The following is a 7206-nucleotide window of genomic DNA, read 5'->3' on the forward strand; positions in this document are numbered from 1 at the left end:
TCCCTTCATCTGCAGGCAGTGAAGACCAACATATTTGTCTCATTATTACACAATATTTTTTTCATCATTTAACCTTTTGATTCCTCACTTCAGCATGATTAAAGAGCTCAGCTAGCTTAATACCCTGAGCACAGCCCTGCTGGGATCAGCAGTTGTGCCATCCGAGCCAGAATCCCTGCCCCAAAGCAAAGGAGTACTGCCAGTATTTGAACTCCCATTACTCCCTCTCCCATTAACCCCTTTGGTTTCTTGTTGCTCCATTTCCAGTGCTCATCCCTCCTCACAATGCAGTGGGTAATCCCAACAGAGCCCTGAGATTTCCTTGGTATCTGCCTCAGACTTAGACAGTGGGGTCGAGCATGATGACTAAAGTGCACCACTGCTTGTGGGTTGTGCTGCCTGCCAGGATATGCGGGATTTGCGCAGGTCATCTGCTTCTAGTACCAAACACAGCTTCATTTCAGAGAGCCCTGTCTCCCCTGAAGCCTGAGGAGAGCACACACATCCTATTGCAGACATGTGAGTCCTTGCTGTATGATGAAGAGCTTTCCTGCCCCTTGTACACCAAGAGGGCTCGAAACCTTCCCCTGTACCTCTGACTGCTCCGAACACATACCCTCTCTGAGTGCATCAGCATCCCAGTGTGTTAGCTCAAGCCCATGCTTGTTTTGGGAAGAGGATGTTGTTGATTACAGGTATCAATCCCTGCAGTGATACCTAAAATTAAGGATTTTTTTTTTCTGCATTTGAACATTGAAATGCAAGTGAATTACATTAATGCTTTTCATTTGAGGTCTGTTGTCCTCTCATAACTTTTTCAAGTTCCTTTTGAACTACTGTCAGACTGAAGCTGGAGAGTGATTCTGGATTTTGGGTTGTTTGCAGAGAAATAAAATACAGTTCTAAGTGTATCAGGGAGTTTGATCTCAGGTGAGTCATACATACGTAAAATGTAGCTCTCACTCCAATGATAATGGGTATTTAAACATCAAAGTATGTTTAAGAGTCTCTATTTTGTAAAGTATCTCAATAGATAATAAAGCTAGTTTTGCATACTGTTGGAATTCCTCTCTGTCTTTTTTTTCCTTCTATCTCCTTTATTTCCATTGCAATATTTTAAGGTTATATTACTTACACACACCCAACTGAAAGGTTCTGTTTTATGTATTAGGTTCAAGAAGGTTTCAGTTACATAAACCAAACAGTTTCTTATTTTAAAAAAAGCATATTGTAGCTGCATACAATTTCTAATGCCAGTTCTGTGAGACTCCCAGCCTGGGATCTTGAAAGGTCTCTAAGCTTTTAGAGGAGAAAGCTGCCAAGCCTGTGAGTCCAGAACAACCAAAGTATTTGCAAGAGCCCTACTTGCAAAGCGGATGGTATTTGTTAGCTCTCCAAGCAAGAACAACAACAACAAAAAAGCAACATTAGCATTTGCTTGTAGAATTATGTAATGGTGGAAAGATCATGAAAAAGGCCAAAAATAATTTAAAAAATTGGATCCTACAATATTAAGCCAGCCACAGTGGTACAGCTAGAGTATCACCTGTTTCAGAAGTCTTTGTTATAAATCCATTGGAATGGAATAGAATATTCTTCAATTTACATGTGTGGATGCAATTCTATATGCTGGTGCACACACACACACGGTTTGAGGTTGGAATAACATTACGCAGGAATTACAATATCCTCCTGGGGTTTTCAAGTTTGGCTACAAATTTGAGTTAAATAGTGCTTTTTCATATAACTGAGTTACAGTGCTCATTTTCTACCTGGATGTTGTGTGAAAGTGAAGGGCATCTGAATCCCTGAAACAGCCCAACCACCCTGTCAAACAAGGAGATCTGACTGAGAGCCCTGATGACAGACAGCTAAGGTGATGCTGTTGCCAGCAGGCAGCCAAAGTGGGGATAAAGAAGAAAAAAAAAAAAAAGCCATCCAGGTGCAAAGCAAACATCTGCTGCAATACATCTGTAAGGTACAGTTGGTTTTGAGAAGGTAATATTCACCTTCTGCCTCTTCTCCAGGAGTGCCTGCTTTTTCAGGATGTTTTATCTTCAACTCTCTCTCATTTAGTACTCGGTCCTTCCTCTTAGGAAGTTTGCTCTCTCTCCTTAGATAGACACTCACGGACCTTGCACTCTGCATGTCTGTCTGTCTGACAGTCTGCCTGACTAAGGATTTGCTTTCTCTCTTTCCCTATTTCTGTTGCTCTGCACACCCCTGTTCTCTGTAGGAACTGTAGGTAGCAATCCTCCAACCTCCACGTCCATGCCAGTCTGCACATACTCCTTCCTCTCCTGGCTCTTCCCACAGGTGCCTTTAGAGTCCCTCCATGCAACAACCTCTTTCTGAGGTGTATGGATCTGTTTCCTCCAGAGGAAGAAACAAAACATTCCTGGGAAAGAAGGCAGAGAATCGTATACAAGCATTACCTTTGCTCTTGAGGCCAGTTCTTCTGTGATGAAGCTTCCAAATCTCTGCCTCCCTGCTCCTTTCTTCCCCTTACCACCCCCTCTGCATTTCAGCTTGCAACGAGTGACGTGTCCCTCTTCATTTCCCTGCTTTCCACATTTCCACAGTCTTTCCGTGGAGCCTCCTCCAGCTGTACCTCTGTTACCCCTCCCTCCCACTCCTGCAGATTGGCCATCTCTCCCTCCCCACACATGGGAGCCTTATGGCAAGGGAAGCCTGGATGATGGAGCCCTCTCAAAAACAGCTCTGTCTCCAAGGACACTCGCGTTATCTTTGCCCCCGGTTCTTTTGGGCAGCTCTCAGCCGCTGGCTCTCTGGCACAGCTGCATGACTTCTCCTGCTAGTCACAGTTTCCACTATGCACTGCTTCTCTCTGGCTGCTTGAACCCTCCAGCCATCCAGTCATGAATTTGTTCACCGCCTTCTTCCTGCCTTTTAACTAACACGCCAATTAATTCCCTGCTGATTAGTTCATTCCTGATGCATTCTGCCAAATCTATTTCTAGTGGAATAAACAAGGAGGGATGAATCGGCTGCAGTGTTGTTGTTTTTTTTCCTTTGATCCCCTCCCCCAGGTCTGCACTTGCCAAATCAAACAGGCTTTTGGTCTGCTCAGTACTTAATAAAGAGATTTCTAAACAAATGCAAGGTATTAAAGAGATGGGTTTTGTGAAGCAGGGGGGGAACCCCTGACTCTGGTCCCATGTCTGTGTCCAACTGGTATTGTGCTGTGATTTGAGAGGATGTGCAGCCACCACAGCCCAAAGCTGAAGAATTGCTGCACACATCTCTCATGACTAGACCCATGGCACTGCTTGCGAGTGCCTTGGCCAAATCTGCATTCTTTTTAGTATTACTTCTCCAGTATCAACTGGCAAGAACACCCTCTCTGCTTCCTGACCAGCCTATTCTTACTTAATTCAGCTTTGCACAGCCAAGACGCTGCACTATACAGTGAGAAAAAAGACACTTTTCTCACAGAGCAAAGGACTGCCCAGCCACTCAGAATAAAAGCAAACACCCAGCAGTAAGGAACTAGGGGATATGGGCAAGTGCTACAGACAGAGCAGTTAAAAATGCAGTATTGTGATCACAACAGATGCTGGTGTACACCACCTGAGGAGCTGACTGTGAGCGAAGCTGAGTGGCTTTTAAGCACAGTCCATAAACATCAGTCAGCATTATCCTTTAGTCAGCCACTTAAATCCAGTCAAGAAGAAAGAGGTTCTATTGGAACCAGACTCAGGGATATCTGCTTCCCTGACACCAGAAGCATGTTGTTTTGGCTGCTCGTGCTCTCCCAGTCCCACTGGCTCTGTGGCAGGGAAATTTCTGAGAAGACTGCCTTATTCATGGAGCCTTGCCACTGAAACAGCAGGACACTCATTTGCAAAGTTATAAAACACTAGTTTTTAAAATCAACCCACAATATACAGGCTTAACACAGACCAGCCTCCTGAGGAACTGGAAACATATTTTTTCAGGGCTCAAACAAGCAAACAAAATGTCCAGGCAACAGGCAAATAACCCAAACAATCATCTGCCTCCAGCTGTTTCCCATTCAGCATGTGGCAAACACAGTCCAGTTATGCCTTTGCATCTCCCTGCTAAGAGGCAGCAAAGTGCTGCTGGTCAGTGTGAGATGGGGACACCAGCTTGAATGCTCTGAGCAGGAACCCCTCCATGGGGCACAGCACAGAGCCACTGGGTGAGCAAAGCTGAAGGCACTTCACAGCATGTATCAACCCCGTGCTGGCACACCCAGCTGCTCAAAGGGAATTCCCGGTGGCACGTTAGGATGTATGCTTGCTGCTGGGCAGTTTGTGGGATTTTGCAGCAGGTGCTGCCTTCCCTTTTGTGTAACATATCACCTTATCATCTATCCTCTCCTCGTTATTATGTCTCCAGTTCATAAAGGGCTGGGCACTTCCCTCTGGGCTCTCAGCCACAGGGTGCCCAGCGTTGGCAGAACAAGGCTGAGACCAGAGACAGAGCCATCAGGAGTTTGGCTGGGGAACCCTCTGCAGTAACTCCCTCAACAAACACACTCTGTGAAGGCAGCATGTGGGCACATCCCACAGCCTCAGGTGCTGCACAGATTAAACTTTTGCACAGGCCATTTTTTGGCCTTTTCTCATGATAGGGTGAACTGGTGTTGGTTTTACTACATGGGTTCATTAGAAACTCCATGGTCATCTGCACTACTTGAAACCTCCTGAAGTGTGCTGTTTTGCACCTGCTAGAAATGTTATTATCACTTTTCCTGGGTTTACTTGCCTTTATTTTTTCTTACTGTTATCCTTCACAGCTTGATGGTATTTATTTTGTTGTTTGGACAAGCATTTCCTATTTATTGCAATATCTACTCCAGTGTGATGACTCTGTCATGGAAGGACTCAGCCAGGCACAGGAGGAAAGAGGATGGTGTTCCTGGCCTTGCTATGTAGCCATGCAGAATAGAAGGATGGGATGAACAGAATGGGTAAAAACATTGGCTTAGCACTAGTAGGAATGCAAAGACACAGGTTATTTCTTCCCTCTGGACACCTGGAAAAAGGTAGAGCTGGGAACAGCTGCTGCCCCAGCAGCTCATCGGGAGGCCACTGCCCTCTGATCTTTCAGCAGGGCTGTGTGTGCAACCACTCCATTGTGCAGCTCTGCACGAGTGACCCTCTCCAGCCTGAGAACCTTAAATAGCAGTGTTGTTTCATGTGGCTGCTTTCAGGGTCAAGGAGCAAGCAGAGGTTTTAGCTCCAGCAGGCTGGAAAAGGCTATAGTCTCTGGCAGACAGGTGATGGCACAGGCTTCACACTGATGAGGGGCTGGTGGCTGCGTATTTTCATGCTTTTTGCTTGTAACATTTTTCTAAATGACCATGTTGTCTGCACAAAGCTCTCAAGCCTAACCCCAAGTATCTAACTTTTCAGCATCTGGCTTTTTCAAACTGCTCTGGGAAAAAAAAAAATAAAATGAACAGTGACATTCACATCAATTAATGAACTATTTGCAGCTTTTTGATTGATATTCAAACACTTGACAGGTCCAATTTATATGCAAATCAGCTTACATTCACAGCGTAAAGAAAGAAAACTTAATTTCTCATGCTTTGCAAATCATTAAATCCTCTGAACATATTGCTTAGTCATATGTTCCTCAAAAGCATCAGTTTAACCACAAATCACTTGTCCTTGCAATCCATTAGCCTCACAGAGAACTCTGGCCTCGGGGAGCAAGCCATTTTTGTGGGGACACATGAAATTAAGAGTGGGCTATGCTGCACCACAAATGTAAAAGCATAGCAAACTATGGGCTATTGCAGTGTATGTGTGTGTGCCAGATGTTAGAAAATCACAAATGAGGACACCAGACATTGCAGCTCCTGTGTCTGGCTGTTTTCTGCCGTTCCTTTGCTCCCAGCCCTAATTGGTACCAGAAGCATTTTCTTAGAAGGAGTCACTCTGCTGGACAGCTCTTGCCCTGTCTATCACAGGCTTTGCTAACTGAGACTTGAAAAGGATCCAGGATCTATCCTGTAAATATTTACATAGATACAGGACTGCCACTGCTCTTAAATCAAAGCCTGGAGGGCAGGAAATGGCATATGGAACAGAAAGACTGTATTCAGAAAAACCTGGAAGGGAAAGAGTAACAACAGCTGTGATGGCTTCTCCAGAGTTTGCCACTTGGGACTGCCCCCACAAGTGGTGTGTCCTCAGGAAGGTCTCTCTCTGCAGCCTGGTGACATCAGTGGAAAAAACCCCTCTGGTACCAAAAGACTTTGGATCAGAACTATTCTCTCTCCTGTTTATATCTGGAAAAAAAGAAACAAAAACAAAAAAAACTCTCTTCACCAACTAGACCACTTGGTGTCTCTCTTCTGCTCCTTATTGTTACTAATCAAGGAATTCCAGGACAGAGCTGGACACGAAAGAGTGAGTACATCATTTGCAGAAACAGCACCTGAAACAGGGGAAAGCAAGAGCAGCAGCTGATGCTGAGGAAACGTGATGTGTTCATTAGCCAGGCAGAGTCTCTTTTGATGAATCTGGCCAATATTCCTTCCTCTCATTCAGTGACAGAGGACATTGCCTTGTGAGCTCTCACACAAATCATGACTTGAAGAAGTGGCAGGGTTTGGGAATCAGGAAGCCTTGTGGCTTTGGGGAAGCCACAAAACCCTCCTTGCTCAACTTCCCCCTTGTGGGAAAGGGAGAGTTCACTTATTCACTCACCTCGGAAGGCTGCGGTGACGACTGAGGACAGCTTTGGAAAACAACCTGGCCATCTTTTGTAATTAACCAACAAAAATAAAATAAAATAAAATAAAATAAAATAAAATAAAATAAAATAAAATAAAATAAAATAAAATAAAATAAAATAAAATAAAATAAAATAAAATAAACATAAACTTGCAAAATAAAAAGAAAACAACTAGATTTCTTCCAACCAAAAACTTCTCAAGAATGAAGGCATATATTTATAGCAACAACAATTTAAGGGGACTGGCACTTTCTGTGCAAACCACTCAGGATGACAAGCCTATTTCCCATCGGTCTGTGCCCACAAAGTCGCGCAGGCAGGCTGCGGAGATCTGGGCTGTCCCGGGTCACAGATAACCCGTCGCTCCCCGCGGGCCTCTGCCCCTCAGCCCGCCGGGCACACGGAGGGCCCGGGCTCCCCTCCCGCCGGGAACCACAATTCCCAGCAGGCCGCGGGGCGGCGCGGGGAGCG

The sequence above is a fragment of the Ammospiza nelsoni genome, chromosome 5 (genome assembly GCF_027579445.1).
Source record: "Ammospiza nelsoni isolate bAmmNel1 chromosome 5, bAmmNel1.pri, whole genome shotgun sequence".
NCBI classification, from domain to species: domain Eukaryota; kingdom Metazoa; phylum Chordata; class Aves; order Passeriformes; family Passerellidae; genus Ammospiza; species Ammospiza nelsoni.